Source organism: Mauremys reevesii, linkage group 7, assembly GCF_016161935.1.
Source record: "Mauremys reevesii isolate NIE-2019 linkage group 7, ASM1616193v1, whole genome shotgun sequence".
Taxonomy (NCBI): Eukaryota; Metazoa; Chordata; order Testudines; family Geoemydidae; genus Mauremys; species Mauremys reevesii.
The window spans coordinates 89,703,800-89,720,417 of record NC_052629.1 but is presented as its reverse complement, the minus strand read 5'-3'; the positions used below and the strand labels follow the sequence as shown (position 1 = coordinate 89,720,417).

The 16,618-nt window shown below is 43.5% G+C and overlaps 1 long non-coding RNA gene across 1 annotated transcript; it reads left to right on the top strand.

Moving 5' to 3' along the window:
* Positions 1-10,597: 10,597 nt before the first annotated feature.
* LOC120369415 lies at positions 10,598-14,693 on the top strand. Its single transcript, XR_005583154.1, has 4 exons — positions 10,598-10,663; positions 13,003-13,061; positions 13,512-13,646; positions 14,646-14,693. It is a non-coding gene; the product is annotated as an uncharacterized LOC120369415 (long non-coding RNA).
* Positions 14,694-16,618: the final 1,925 nt, after the last annotated feature.

The following is a 16,618-nucleotide window of genomic DNA, read 5'->3' as shown; positions in this document are numbered from 1 at the left end:
TCACATTCAATTCCATCCCTTTCTGAAAAATAACTCAAAGTCCAAACCAAATGATATAGCCCACAAATCAAAAGCAATAAGCAAGATCTTCTACCCCACCTGGGCATCATTTAGTTCCACTAGCCACATTAACAGAACATAAGCTCTACCATTCTTGAGCTCAAGTCTCTACAAACGTTTCACATCAGCTACCCCTCCCATGTTCCACAGTGGTTTCCCGGCTGGGGGCTGGCTGCAGAGGGCAGGGGTGTGGCAGGGGCTGGCTGCGGGTAGCTGGCAGGGGCGGCTGTGGGCAGGAGGTGGGGCAGGGGTGGCTGGGGCTGGCTGGGAGCAGGGGCTGGCTGGGGCAGGAGCTGACTGGGGGCTGGCTGGGGTAGCTGCGGCAGGGGCGGCTGGGGCAGGGGTGGCAGGGGCTGGCGCTGGGGCAGGGGGTGGCTGTGGCAGGGAAGGCGGGGGAGGGGCGCAGATACTCACACGGGGGGGGGCTGGGAGCAGCAGGACGCAGCCAGGGACTCACCTGGCAGTAGCTGGAGTCCCAGGGCCAGAGGTCCAAAGAGCAGGAGCAGCAACAGAGCCAGGAAGCAGGTCACATGGCTCTCGCAGCACAGCTGGCACGCCCCGGCGGCCGGGGGAGGAGGAATTACAGGCTTCCCAGGCAGAGCCTATCAAAGCTTCCTCGCAGGAAGCTGAGTTCATGCGGTTCTTAAACCGCTTCTAAATTTTTCTTGGTTCCGCGTGAACAGTGCGAACCGCTCCAGCTCACCCCTGCTTGTTGGCCAACTCAGCAGTTCCAATACTGTTATAAACTAACCTTTGTTGGGGCCTTTCCCCAATACCACTCTGCAGCTGATCTTGCTGCACGGTCAATAAGTTCAGATGGCGTGAGCCAACAGAGACAGGCGTCCTCCACGGACAATCCTCCTCCGATACCCCAATAGAGATTTCAAAGGTCTCATACCTCTCATGTGGTGCCATGGGGTTCGAAGAGGAATGATCCGTGTGTAGCCGTCTGTGGGTCCACATGGAGTGTTGCCATCCCGGACGAGCCCCCAAATTGTCGGAGAAAAACTCAGTTCTCGCTTTCTTTTGGGTGCAGCAAAATCAAATACTTTATTATTTCTCCAGTAATTACAATGGAGGGAGAGAGTTCCATAGGACACAGGGTCGCCCCAGTCCCGGACAGGTCTCTCAACTGGTAAACAATTACAGCAAGCCTTTATACTTTTGTTACAGACAATAACTACCAATAATACAGACAATAAAGAGCAACAACTTCATTTTATTTATACATACGCCATTCTGCTATCTTGTTTTCTCACTCCTAGAAGACACCAGGCTGCATATTTGGTTATCAGTTACAAGGTCGTAATAACTTTTTACACAGTTCTTTCCCTCTGCCTCACACTATCCTTGCTTCTAGAAGTCTCACATCATTAGGGTTACACTGGGCTAACTCTTGCTAACTGACTGACATGCATTAAGATCCCCGTCAAATCCTTATTAATTCTTTCCCTGCTTCCACGTCCTTTACTGGCAATCCAGCAGGTCCAGGGGTTAGCAAACTCCGTGGGGAAAAAAAGGGAGGGGATCAGGGGGTTCCCTAGCTCGAGGTTTGCTGCCATGTTGGATTGCGATTCTTACCACGGCAGGTTCGCTTACTCACCAGATCAGCGGTCGGGGTCACCAGTGTTGTCAGAAGTGTTGTCAGAGTGCTACCAGTGTGGTGCTCTGCTTTCTCCAATGTTGATATCACTCGGCTGTGTGCGTGTGTTCCCTCTGTGTGCTGCCCCAGCTCTGCGCAGATAGCTGACACAGCAGACCCGACGAGAACCCACAATAACCACAGAGTCCAGTAAGATGTAAAGTGACGTCGACTAGGTTTATTGCAACCTCGGACACAATTGCAGTTCCCTGTAGGTTTATTAGCCTAACTCAGGGCATACTACGAGAAAGTGCCTCTTGGCAATGGACCCGGCTCAGTCAGTGGCGGGACTTTCCACTGCCCCCTCGGCCAGACAAAGACACCGCCCCAGGGATGCATTCTTATACACAGATACAAACAAGTTACACATCACACCTGATGTATGAGGTACAACCCTCCACGTAGCAAGGTACAACCCTCTACGTATTAAGGTGCTGCCTTTCACCTTGTACATGTTGGTTCGATCAAAACAACTCTATCCATCATATTACCCTTTGCCCCCATCCTTGGGATGGGCCAGCCTGTTCTTTGTTATCTGTGTGGAATGTGCAAGTATGTGAATGTTCTGATATCTAGTGTTCAGTACCTTTTAGGTACGTATCTTCTTGCAGCATCAGCCCTTTCCTTGCCAGCTTCTGTGAGCAGGGCCTGCCTCTGGCTCACAGCTTAACTTTGCTTTATGTTAGCAAAGTCTTGACCATTACTTTAGTTTAGGCCTCAGGCCTCATACCAGGCCTCTGATACCAAGGTTTATATCTCAAGGCCTCCTCTTACTACATGGGGAAGAGGGGAACATGACAGATGGCTTTGATTAAGTATTTTTCTTTTATTTCATTACCTTTATTTAGCATTGAGTGAAGACACTATTGCATGTCTTGTCTCGGCGGCAGAAGAGAGATACTGACGTGGTTAAACCACAAAATTCTGTAACTGCTGCTCACAGCCCGAGATGGGTGTGCACGTGCCACCCAAATAAATATTGCTACTAAAATGTTCTGATTACAATGCAGGGACACAGCTCTGTCGACTGCGTTAATTATTATTGTTAATTATTATTTATTATTAGGATAGAAATGTACAAAGCCTGGTCTATTTGGAGCAATTTTCAAATTTGTCAGGATACTATTGATTTTAAAATCCTATTTTATTCTCTAAATTTTTAAGCATTTAAATGAAGTATAAATCAGCTGAATTCATTTTGGGACAATGGTGCAACAGGACTGGGGCTCCCTACTACATTCTGAAATTGCTAAAAGAGCTAAAATTACTGAGCTGAGATCACTGAGGGCTCTGTTAACTAGTGGAGGAGCCTGAAGATATATTGCTAAGTGGCTGGCAGAGCGGAGCAGTTTGCAGGAGGGTTGGAGCAGCCCACGGAACAGTGAGCAGAGCGGAGCAGTTTGCGGGGACGACTGGAGCTGGAGGAGCGGATCGGCTGGTGGAGCGGAGCCATTCATGGTGAAGGCTGCAGCAGATCTCCATGGAGAGGCGGGGCAGTCGGCCTCGGACCACGTAAGGTGCCTCTTAACACCTCGTGTGCCCCACCCTTCCTTTTCACCCAGGCTGGGGTAAAACTCTGCAGATGAACTTTTGAACTCTGGGGCGGCACTGACCAGGGACAAAGACTTTTGGCTTGTTGGACATTGGGGTGATTGGACTTAAGACCCTGAGGGGAAAAGGAATGTAGGTAAAGGAATGTAGGAATGTAGCCGCTGAATGTAGGTAAAAGGGTCATAATGTATGTGAATGTAGGTAAAAGGGTCATAACTGAATGAATGTAGGCTAAAGGTTAGGAAAGTTTTAAACAATGATTGACAGATAATGGCCCACATGGGCTGACAGGCAGCTAGCCAACAGAATGTAAACAAGTAGGATGATATAACAGATAACCAATGAAATGCTGAGTCTAAAAATAGATAGAGTTCCCAGGATAAAAGAAATGTTTACTTTTTTTGTGGAAAACAGAGGTAGACTCGCCTGAGAAGCGATATCTGTATAACACATGGCAGATTCCTAACGGGACAGATAACAGTTTGAGTGTTTTTGTGGAAAACATAATTGTGGTCACGACGAGAACCAAAAAACACAATCCTGTAAGTGAGAGGATAGGAATTAGAGTTATAATCTGCATTCCCGCCATAGTCTCCGAGTTAGCCAGGGAATTTAGCACTCAGGTATTATTATCTGGCTAAGTGTGCAAAATAACATAAAAAAATGTCAGCAAAGAAAGGAAAATTGAATGGTAATAAATTTAGGTTAGGAAAAATGGGGTTAGAGGATTTTGTTTTAAAATATCAGAATGGCCCTTGGAAGCCTGGTGCTTTTATTGGACCTGATGCATATCGCCAATTATATGAGCAATGGGATAAGCCTAATTAAAAAGGGAATCTGTACAGGAGGCCCAAACAAAAAGGAAAATAAAAGGCTGCCCTACAGGGTTAACAAAAATGCTTTAACACATGAAGCCCAGGCTATAGCCACGCAGAAAGAGGCAAGTGAGGTACACATAGACCAGGACAAGATAAGGTAGGAAGTGGCGGAGTGAAAACAAAAAGTGTTAGATGGGCAAGCTGCAGTGAGAGCTGTGCTTACAGATGTCGAGGAGGAAAATAAGCTTAGCCACGAGGCCTGTCAGTGCCAAAATTATGCTCTGAAAAGGAGTTGCAAGTGAGAAAAGGAGCGAGAGTGGCAGCAAAGGGGCCACAAGGGAGAATTTGGGATGGTGATTTCCCCGGCTTGCACAATAAAGAGGAAGGGACCAATCCTTGGGTTAGGGATTCCTCCAATTTGTACAATGAGGGTGTAGCGCTCCTCTCCACCTGGTTACCTCCTTTAATGCCAATCCGCTTACAGGTTTCGATGAACAGGGCTGGGTTCTTTTCGATCCCGCCACCCATTCAGCAGGGTGTATCTTTTCTCTTTTTTCCCCTGTGAAATTATATGGTGGTGCCTCCACCTCCTCGCTTCTTCCTGGCAGGGTCACCAGGGCAGCTTGGGCAGAAAACTCCACCTACAGAGTAATCTCCACTTACTTGCCAGATAGTTGGAGACTTCCAAGAAATAACACAAACACATAAGAATATGTTCCACACAATAATTATCTTAAACAGGAGACAAATACAACATAACAGGGTGAAACACTATTTTTAGGGTCACCCGTGCCCACACTGAAAATACCCGTGACTCGATGGAACAAGTGTAAAATTAGTGTCCTGTTGGTACGCGTACTTTGCTGGGGCCCTTGATGACCTATACAATTCTTCTCTGCAGTGGTTAACCAGTGTGGCTGACTGGGTTCAGTACAGTCCAAAATACAAAAGAAAGAGCGCCATCCCTGAAAAGGAAGATTGAGAAGGTATCAGTTTCCGACAATGGTCCTCAGCAAAGAGGGGGCCAACAAAATAAAGGGAAGGTCAAAGTTCTAATAGGGGAAAATGGAGAGCCCTTGATTCATTCAGGAGTTTGGTTTGGAAGCGACTATTGTGATATGAGAGAAGGGACCAAACTGACAGGTTATCTATCCACTGCCGAGCTGCTCGAAGCTGAGCAGATCAGAAGGGAGCTGAACCCCACCATCAGAGAAGTAGCCTACGGAGGCCAGATGCCCCAAGCTCTCCAGGGTCAACACAAGATCATGCCGATGGCATATTTTCATCAGGATACCTGGGGAGCCCTACAAAAGATGTGAAGCTTACTAATGGAAAATATTACAAGGATTCAATAAAGCAGAGAGTAAAATTCCATTTAAAAATAGTGGAGTGTATAGTTGTTTAAAAAGAATAATCAAATTATCTAGTTATCATTAGAAGTCTTGCAGTTAGACTAGTAAGTAATCCCAATTCTCTGTCTTTACTTAGGATAGAGGAATTACCAGAAAAGAAAAGAATTCAGAGGAATGGACCAGGAGTTCCTGGAGCAGGAAAGGATTGGTACAGTTTACAGATTCTGTTTATTTCAAGAGCACCCTCTTTAAAACTATGTCCAGGAATAGTAGCACAGCTCATGGTGGATTAGTGGGAAGGCCAATGACTCAAGTAGTCATTGAGGAAGGTGTTTATAGCCAGTGGTGCTATCTGAATAGGAGGCCACTTGCTCTCATCGAAGTGTCCCAGATAGTAACCAATGAATGTTTAGAAATGATTCCCCAGTATCCTGGAAGACAATATTTGGGATCAATGGATATAGAAGTTTAGTCCCCTTAAGTTCTTTTATGCGATTCCAGATAGGGACAAAAGATTTACAAGGATGATTTTTGTTAAAGAGCATAGGAAACTATGGTGTTATCGGTATTGATATTAAACAAAACCTCAATGTTACAATTGATTTAGTAAATAAAGGTTCTCTGGAAAGTTACACATTTTACTAGTTGTGTATATTGTTACAATTGTTCTTTCATTATTTGTTTAAATAACAAACTATATTTAATAAAAGAAAGCTTTGGAAAAGAAGATGCGTAGTGTTGTTTTAAAATGAGGAATGGGATACCAAAAATCCAATAAAAGCAACAAAGAATCCTGTTGCACCTTATAGACTAACAGACGTTCTGCAGCATGAGCTTTCGTCGGTGAATACCCACTTCTTCAGATGCAAGTGGTGGAAATTTCCAGGGGCAGGTTTATATATGCAAGCAAGAAGCAAGCTAGAGATAACGAGGTTAGTTCAATCAGGGAGGATGAGGCCCTGTTCTAGCAGTTGAGGTGTGAAAACCAAGGGAGGAGAAACTGGTAAAAAATCCAATGTGTATTGATGAATAAGAGGAATGTAATTTACTTTTTACACTAGGAGGGGATAAAACCTTTGTTTATTTGGAAGACGGAAGTGTGTTTTCATGTTAGAAAACCTAGTGACATAAGAATTAAAACAGAAAATGTCATGTATAGGTACAGGTATGTACCTTGTATACTAACCAAAGCATTCAGAGAATAAAAGCGGGACAACAAGAATATACCGTGCCCCTATTTAAAAAAAAAATAACCAAACAAAAAAACCCCAACCAACAAACACAAAGAGCACAACCATTACAGCTCCAGAAGCATCTTGAGAAAAAATATTTGGGATTGTTAAGAGATACTAGTTTAGTTAAGAAATATTACCCCAAATTAACAATCAATTGAAAGTGAAAGATATCCAATTAAAAATGAAAATGTATTCATTAGGCTAGACTAGGTAAAAGAAAGAAGAAACTAATAAAATAGCCCTGAGAAATGTGATCAATATTAAAAAAGAGAATAAAACTAAAATGGATCTTGCACCCACAAGAGTGACAGATAAAATAAAGCCAGTCCCACTATTGATCGATCGATCGATCGATCGATAGATAGAAAAGGGGGGCATCAAAATGGTTTCACGTCTCTCAACTAAAGTAATAGGAGGAAGATTCTGAAAAGAATTGCAAATATAACTGTGTACCTAGTTGTTAATCGAATGTTTGGACTCCCGAGAGAAGTGAGAAGATTTTTCTATTATTTCTTTTATAGGTAAAAGAAGAACACGTCCGGACCGAGATGATACCAGATAAACCGCTGGGACTAGGTGATCCTAGTGTGCTGTTAAGGGGAAATTCGTATCCTAACTCAAAAAAATTAAATCGTGATTAATCGCAGTTTTAATCGCACTCGTAACAATAGAATACCAACTGAAATTTATTAAATATTTTGGATGTTTTCTACATTTTCAAATAGATTGATTTTGATTACAGCACGCGTTCTATTAATATTTTTATTACAAATATGTACCCTGTAAAACGATAAGCAAAAGAAATGGCATTTCTCAATTCACCTCATACAAGTATTCTAGTGCAATCTCTGTCATGAAAGTGCACCTTACAGGTGTAGAGGCATGTTCCAAAAAATAACTGCACTCAAAAGTAAAACAATGTAAAACTTTAGAGCCGACACGTCCACATGGTGCTACTTCTTGTTCAGCCAATCCCTAAGACTAAGTAGTATTTTTACATTGAAAGGAGATAATGCTGCCCACTTCTTATTTACAATGTCACCTGAAAGGGAGAACGGGCATTTGCATGGCACCGTTGTAGCCGGCGTTGCAAGATAGTCACGTGCCAGATGTCCGAAATATTTGTATGCCCTTCATGTTTCAGCCACCATTCCAGAGGACATGGTTTCATTCTGATGACACTCCTTAAAAAGATGTCTTAATTAAATTCGTGACTGAACTCCTTGGGGGAGAATGGTATGTCTCCTTCTCTGTTTTACCCACATTCTGCCCTATGTTTCATGTTCTAGCAGTCTCGGATGGTGACCTAGCATGTTGTTCGTTGTAAGAACACTTTTACTGCAGATTTGACAAAATGCAAAGAAGGTACCAATGTGAGATTTCTAAAGATAGCTACAGACCTCAAGCCCAAGGTTGAAGAATCTGAAGTGCCTTCCAAAACCTGAGAGGGACAAGGCGTGGAGCATGCTTTCAGAAGTCTTACAAGAGCAACACTCCGATGCAAAAACTACAGAACCCAAACCACCAAAAAAGAAAATCAAACTTCTCCTGGTGGTATCGACTCAGGAGGTGAAAATGAGCATGCGCCAGTCCTCACTGCTTTGGATCATTATGGAGCAGAACCCGTCATCAGTATGGATGTACGTCCTCTGGAATGGTGATCAAAGCATGAAGGCACATATGAATCTTTAGCACATCTGGCATGTAACTATCTTGCGACGCCAGCTACAACGGTGCCATTGCACGTTTAACTTTCATGATAAAGAGATTGTACTACAGTACTTGTAGGAGTACTTGTATGAGGTATTGAAAATTACTATTTCTTTTGGGGTTTACCGTGCAAATATTTGTTAGAAAAATGTGAAAAATATCAACTGAGCACTGCACACTTTGTATTCTACATTGTAACTGAAATCAATATATTTGAAAATGTAGAAAACATCCAACAATATTTCAATGAATGGTATTCTATTATTGTTCAACACCGCAATTAATCGCAACTAATTTTTAAAATTTCTTGACAGCCCTACTTCCTAAACAAACGAAGGATCCCCAAACTTTTTGGTTTGCATTAGCCCCAAAGGACATAAAAACGTGCTTATTGTAGAGGCTTTGATTATAGAGGCTTTATTATCGAAGCTTTTCATGTGTGTTTCTCTTGGGGCTAATGCAAGCCAAACATGTCCTAGCAATTAAACCCATTTCAGCTCCCAGCCCTACACTCTGGAGTAACAAAAGACAATGCCATTGCCTCTCCTAGCAACCACACCCAAATCATCACCCAAACAGACAAAACTAATTCAACTTCCTCCCACCAAAAAAAAAAAAAAAAATTACTCCTAAAAAGCAACTCCTCCAACTCCCCAAACTCACCCCAATCACAAAAAGGAAATTCACTCTCCTCTTGTAGCCCATAGAACCAGCTTTAGCATTTATTTTAATTGGCAGTAACAAAAGGAACCTACAGGCTTCTAGCCTACAAGACACTGGCTGCAGCAGTTAGCATAAGGCTTGAAGCCTTCCAAGTCTGGCTCAGATAAATGGCTGAACTGTTGCCCTTAAGTTTGGGGAACTGGGAACAGAGTTTGAAGGAGAAGTCGGTCCATAACAACACCAGCGACCCACATGAACATGAGCTAACACCAGCTTTTGGATATCTTAGGATAGAACATCTGCAGAAGTCTGACCAAAACAGTGCCATGGCAACGAATTGATGTCTCTTAAAAAGCTGAGATCGTTAATAAACTAACCTAGAGGAGAAGGGCAACCCAACGTGAGCAAAGCGAGGACATTCAAATAAGGAAGAGGCACGAAACTCCCACTGAATATACATCGGACATAGTGGCATCAGCATAACATATGATCAAAGTTGTTACCCAGCCTGCCTGCAGGAGGAAAGAGAAATGTAGCCCTTGGGAGATACTAGGATGATAGCCACTGGTGATGATAAGGAAGGTGATGGCTAGCATATCAGGTTGTTCTCCAAGGATGGTGTGAGTATATGGATGTTCAGATGTACATTCTGTATCACCTCTATCTACCTTGCTGGGTTAGAGTGTTTGTGACTTTGCTAAATGTATTAACTACTGTAAATGCGGAAGGGTTCCTAAAATGTAACTGTTGCAACTGTGCACATCAGGGTTCCCAACTAAATAGGAATTTTAATCATACTAGGCCTGATCTTGGGACAAGAACCTGTCAAACCTCAGAGAGAGAACTGGGAATTCTGAAGTAATCAATAGAATTAAGAGAAGATTCATAGATTGGGCCAAACCCTCTCCCTACTTCTCACCAGTGATCCAAATCAATTGAACTCTGCTCTCAATGCACCCCTAGAGCACAAAATAATTATTTGGCCCTCCCCAAAGCATCCTAGGAATGAAAAACACACTGCTTTACCTAAAAGAAGAGTCTAGGTGCTTTTATCCCCATTCTATCCCTGGGGCAGGGTTGTTCAGTAACTTTGGCAAGTCACAGACAACCAGGAGCATAACTACAATGGGAAACCAGCTCTCCTGATTCTCAAGCTCCTCTTCCAAACTCCGCTAGAATTAACTACGGTCCCAGATGTTACTAAATCGGAGGCTGAATGCAGACAGACACAACAGAAGCCAGGTACTTTATGCTCCCTGTGCTAAGCTCTCAGGATCATAAATTCAAAAAAGGGCCTCGGTCACTTGAACGAAAGAAGCATCACTCTCAGATCTCCTTAACATTTGGGCTTTTATCCTCTTTCTGGGCTAGAGAGAGCAAGATAATCACAAAAACTTGGGCAGACCAAGCAGGGATGCACACATACATAAGACCCAACATATTCCCTGGTAGGAGTTAGCACCTAGTTGTCATGGCGATTGTGGTACAGCTTTCATTATGGCATCACCGGGCTCACACATAGCTACTGGGGCACTGAGCTCAAGTCAGTGCTCAACTTGCCTCTGGGAGAACTGGTTGGCGCTGAGGATATTTCATTCAGTGTGAGACTTGGCAGACAGGCCTGTGATAGAAGTAAGTGAATTTTTCAGATGGCCAATGTAACACAGCAGTGTAAGCTATATACTAATTGAGTTGTGGTTTCACAGGGTCTCAGACTAGTTAGGAGTTCTTAAAACATTTCTTCTGTCCTTGTCAAGCTACACTATGCCCATGTAACACACAAGGAATAAATACAAGCTTGTAACTCAGCATGTGAGCAATTTTAGCAGAATGTCCACTGGCATGGTGAGTCCAACTATAGTATAGTCAGTCAGAGTTCTCTGCTCACTGATACATTTGGACAATAAAATCCAAAATCCCATTGACTTTAATCAGATTGTGGCTTTCAGAAAATGTCCACATGGTGGGTCGGGGGGGGGGGAGGGGCTGTACTACATATGGAGATTCAGCAGGAATTCTCACTCATTTGGGCTCTGGTGGGTAGATTCGGGATTAAGCAAAACTCCTCACTCACTTCAGGCATTGATTAACATTAATTTTGGCAATCCTCGACCTTTGAGGTGTCTCACTTTATTCATCCTGAAAACGGGGATAATGGTAAGTATTAAAAAGTTATGAATTAATTATTCTTTGGCATTTTGAGGTCCTTGAAAGCACAATGTTTTGTTATCTAAGGGGCTAATTCCAAACCAATTGCATTCATTCAATGGTGATCCTATGGACTCCAGTGAACTTTCAATCACACCCTTAGTGTAGAAAATGTTATTAATATCATCTATATTTATTCACAGAAACAGAAAGTGATTTCTTTCATAGCTGATAAATATCCTAATATCATCACTGAGTCTCTGTTTATCCATCTTTAAAACAGAGATAATAGTTACCTACTCCACAGTGTACATTCTGGCTTAATAATTGTTGCCACTTTTAAGAATCTTGGAAGCAATTAGTTGCTAGCTGAGTGCAGGCACTTTGACTAGTATCAAAAAAGTCCTTCTTGAAAAGTTCGGTCTTTAAGGACATTTATCAATATTTCCTTAAAGACACCAACCCTTTTGTAAGTTCCTATTGGGCTTTGACTGGACTAGTCTCTAGAGAGGGCACTATGATCACAAAGGCTTGTGTAGGCAGGGCAAGGCTGTATGTCCATTGCCCTTTTATGGAGATCAGACCTGGTTGGCATGGCACACCCTCATTATGAAGTCCCCTGGCCCAAGACCAGCCATCAGTGCATTCAGCTCAGGTCAGTGCTCAGCTTTGTATCAGGAAGAGCTGATTAGTGGGTTGCTGAATTGTAGCTATTTTAGAAGTTCTGCCCGCTTCCTGGGTTAGGGATTTCAGACATACTCATGAGATACCTAAGGCAGCTCCTAGATGATCTGAGGGCAGCACCCTGTGTATTATCCAGTTCTGTGGTGCATGATGGGTACATCTGGGAAGGGACTGGTCAAAGAGCACATGCTGGAATGCAGCCCCTAGGGCTGCATATGATGACGTTTCTTTACATAAGGGCTCTGGGAGAGTTAACGGCCACAGCGAGGCAGAGGAGTTATTTCACTCTTGGTTGAAAATGCTGGTTTGTCATTTATTTTGTGGGACATTAACTGAATTGAAAAAGCAGCTGGTGTGTGGGGTAAAGAAGCTACATGCCTTTCCAAGGGCTACCAGCCTAATTGTGGACTTCTCCTGAAGGAACTAGCAGAGCAGTCCATTGTCACACTTGCTCACTGGGGGAAACAGTTTGACTACCAGGCCCAGCTGCACAAATCACATCATTGCTGGATAAATTCCTGTCCTGTGTCATTTATGAGGCGATAATCACCTGGGGGAAAGTCCTTCGAATGTCGATTCTAATCCCTTCCCTAGCTAGTGATCAAAGGTTTGTATGTATTACCAATCACCAGAGCATCTATGGATTTTGCTCCTGCAGAGTACAGTGATAATAAAACAAGATGACAGTCATGATGAGAAACGTACCCTTTCCTGAGTAGCTTCCTTGCTGATCAGGTTTGGGTGGAATTTGGCTGATCATCGACTCTACCCCTCCTACTCCCACCCACATCATTTCAGATTCTCCACTATATGAATCTCCCATCAATTCAACTAACTCCGTTCTTCTTTATCTATTCTCCATGGACCATCAGAAGTAAACACAGCCCTTTCTGATGGTTTGAAGAAATAAACTCAGTACAAAGCAAAGCAGTATCGAGAAAGTACATGAAAGGGAACTGTCTTACAAGATCATCTACAGTGTGGAAAATAGAGAATACACTAATTTAAATCATTTCTCAAGATCTCCAGTGATGGAACCTCAATTCCTATTCTAGGCAATTTACTCCTTTTGTCAGAGATTGCCGTTTAACTCCTAGAAAATTTGATTAATGTCTAGTGTGAATGTCTCTTTTATCCAGTTACAATCGGAGTACCATCAGAGGAGGATGGATTACGTGAAATCAACGCTAGATTCTTGGTAAGAAAAGAGTTTTGCATTACACACTATATCGTGTGGGCGGTCGGGAAAGATGAGCGTCAAAGTCGCATAGTTAAGCCAACAGTCTCCGAATGGCACAGAGGCTGACAGCTTCCCAGATAACCCTGCAGGCAGCTCTTAGTATAGAACGAATCATGTCTCCTTCTTAATCTGTCTCCTTCTTAATCTCTTGACTGTTGTGTTGCTGAATGTCTGGGTTCCTCTCAGAGATCCCGTTCCTCAATATCCTTTTTCTAGGTACCTGAAAGGTGCATTAAGCCACTATTTTCAATGGGGTTTCCGTTCAATATTAGAGTCAGCAATGATTTAGCTCCTCTACTCTTCACTGTTTTCCTTCTAGCACTGTCCCTAAATTGCTGTGCTTATTGATACTTTATTATTATTATCGGGAACTCACTACTAATATTTTGTTGTTTCCATTTTATTTAGGATGAAGGCGCCATCGAGGGCCAGACCCCATCTCCGCAGTAAATTTGCTGCATCCCTCTGGCCCCTCACTGCCTTCTTTATGCCCAGTGAAGGCGCCTTATATGCCACAAAGGCATATCAAGCCTCATTCAGCAGGTAATTCTGGGATCAGCTTCCTCCTCCCTGAGTATCCAGCACTTCGGGGAGCCGAACTCCCACCATTCGGAAAGTGTGGATGCAGCAGTCATTGAAAAACACTTCCCACAGGCAGAGATCTCTATCCTGCCTAGACCCCAGTCAAGTCTGGGTTTAAAATACTCTGGGAGGGCTCAGGCCCTCAGCATTGGACTCGCTTTTCAAGTGATGAGGCTCCTCTTCAAAGAGGAGAAAGAACGGAGTCAGGGACAGAAAATGAAGTACTCGCATCTCTAGGTTGATGACAGTTTCACTGTTTGTGTTTCACTGTAGACTGTAGGGCAGGCTCAAGGTGAGGAAGACAACTACTATGTTGTCAGGGTCTTTATCAAGCCATTTCTACTGTCCAGTCTGGGGAAGGAGCAACAGACAGTTCCTTTAAAGAGCCCAATAATCACTTGTAAGGAGAATATTCCTTAAGATTCAATGCCTCTGAGTAACGTCCTACCTCCTCCCTGATGAGATGGAGTTTTCTCCCTTTGTGACCAAGAGCAACAACAATAGCTCACAGATGTTAAGGTCAGAAGGGATCATCGTGATCTGACCTCATGCACATTGCAGGCCACAGAACCGCAGCAACCCACTCCTGTAATAGGCCCCTAATCTCTGACTGAGTTACTAAGGTGTGATGGAACAAAGCACCTGCTGTGATGGCTGAAGGCCATGGAGGGGTTAGGCAGCCATTGGAGAGGAACACCAGTGAGTCTCGCCCAATGACGTGATATGAGACTTTGGAGATACTTAGGAGATGGGTTTCAAAATAGGCTTTGATATTTCTGCTAGTTAATAAAATACAGCTTTCATTGGAAAACGGAAGGAAATTGGATTAACAGGGATCTTACTGGGAGGTGGGATCATGTGGTGTTGTTAACATGGATCATATCATATGGGGAAGCAGGAGATAGAGAAGGGAATTGCTCCCCTGATGCTAATATTTCCTTGTCGTTCATTTTATTTTAGGATGAGTGCTCCCTCCTGGGCCTCTTTAAGAAATGACCTTCCTTTTCCTGCCCCCGGTCTGTCAGAGGCACAGATCTACAGCCAGTACATAGCTTTGCTGGAAGAGAGTGGACCCTCTGCCAGAGAGTGAGCATTAGGATTCTTTGTCTGTGTGCACATGGAGAGGAGGGCAAGTGGGTAGATGTACATATACATACAAGGTTTTGAGTGCAGCCATGGAATACGGTTGCCACCCTTCTAAAAAAATGCACTCACAAGACAAATTCTCTGCAGTTGTTTTAGGAAAGATGGGGTTTTGTCTGACCACCAACAGGCCCCAACCATTCTTCCTCCTCTTAACATCTTCTTGCAATGCAAACAGTCCTTTTCTCCCTCCCAACCTCATCCTGCTACTATCTGTGTAGTGATAGTCCTATTCTCTCCTATCCCTTTCCTTTGCTGAGTGGGAAATGTCTTTTTTTTATTATATCATTTGTGCAATGCTTCGATGGCTCAGTCATTGCTATGGCAAACAAGTTAACTGCCAATGTCTGCAGTTGGATCTGCCCTGTTCCTTACTATCCTGAATAACTAAGAACTGAAAAGGAGAGTTAGGTGGAGGAGTTTGAACAAAAATGGTAGCATCCAAGAAACAACTATGGAATCTTTCAATTAATATCCGCTGGGGAAGATTACAGGATTGTCTGTGAGCTTGTAGCTACAGGCCAGGGAGGGTGGAGGGGAGCTGTGAACACCCTGAATTTGCACAGAGTCAGAGGGTGCCCCTAAAGGGACAATGTGGCAAGTGAGCTCTAGATGACGAGGAGCAGAAATAAAAACATGTCAACTCTTAAATGTGGTGTGGACTTTCCATGACTCACACCTCTCATGCCTCACTTTAGCCCATTGAATGGTGGGGTTCGGAAAGAAGAATGGAGAGGGCTGGGAACTGGCCAGCAGCACCATGGGAGAATGCAATAATTGCCGTTAATTTTACAGACACCCCAGCTTGGTCCACTTAATGTCAAGTCCTCTGAAGGACAAGCTATTGAGCTCAAACCATGTCCCCGATCTCCTCAATTCGGTAGCAGCTGTCTTCCCCATCTAATGAATGCCTTCTCTCTTTTTCAGCAACTCTGCAGCCAAAGAGCAACCATATTACTTCCTCTCCTTTCAGAGGGTCAGGAGGTAAGTGATTTCTACAGTTCTCTAGGGGAGGATTGAACTGGATGACTGAATGTGCTGTTTGCTGCACCTTCTTGCATTTTTCAGAGGATGTCTTTTTTTTAGCAGCAGCAGCATTCAGTTTGCTGAACGATTATGAAACATTTAGTGCTTCTTAAAATCTCCTTGTGCCTCTTTGGAGGCCACATCCTGCATTTCCAGCCACAACAAACTAGAACTATATTTCAGAGAAGACAAAGAGGATGAAATGTTGACTGTGTGACCCACTGCCATTATACAATAGGGGGAGGTGGAAGAGAACTTGCAAACATCCAACCCCACAGCTTGACATGCCCTCCACAGCAGTTCTCTATTCCCATGCTAGGCAGCTACCACCAGTGGCCATTTGGAGACAGACAAATCTGTCTGCTTGCAGGAGATGCAACATAATTAGTATCAAACCAGCCTCACTTTTCTCAGCATTGTTTCCTTCCTTACACTGCCAGGATTGGTTTTTGCTCTAAAGAGAAGTGATGCTTTACAACCAAATCACTAAGGGTGTTTGGTACACATGAGATGTAAATAGTATAAGAAAGAGCAAACCATCTTTTGCTGAGTTATTATGGGCAGGGATAACTGAGAAATATGTACAGTCATTAATGAAGATGAGAATGAGGAATTCAGCACTTCAGTCACTAAGGTGATTTCTTTTTCTAACACCACTTTAGAATCAAGGGAGCTGCGTGAGCGCCTGTAGGTCTTCTAGGCGGAGAATTATACCAAGTGAATGTGTCAACATTTGAGAAGGAACCCTCTCCCAAAACACTTGA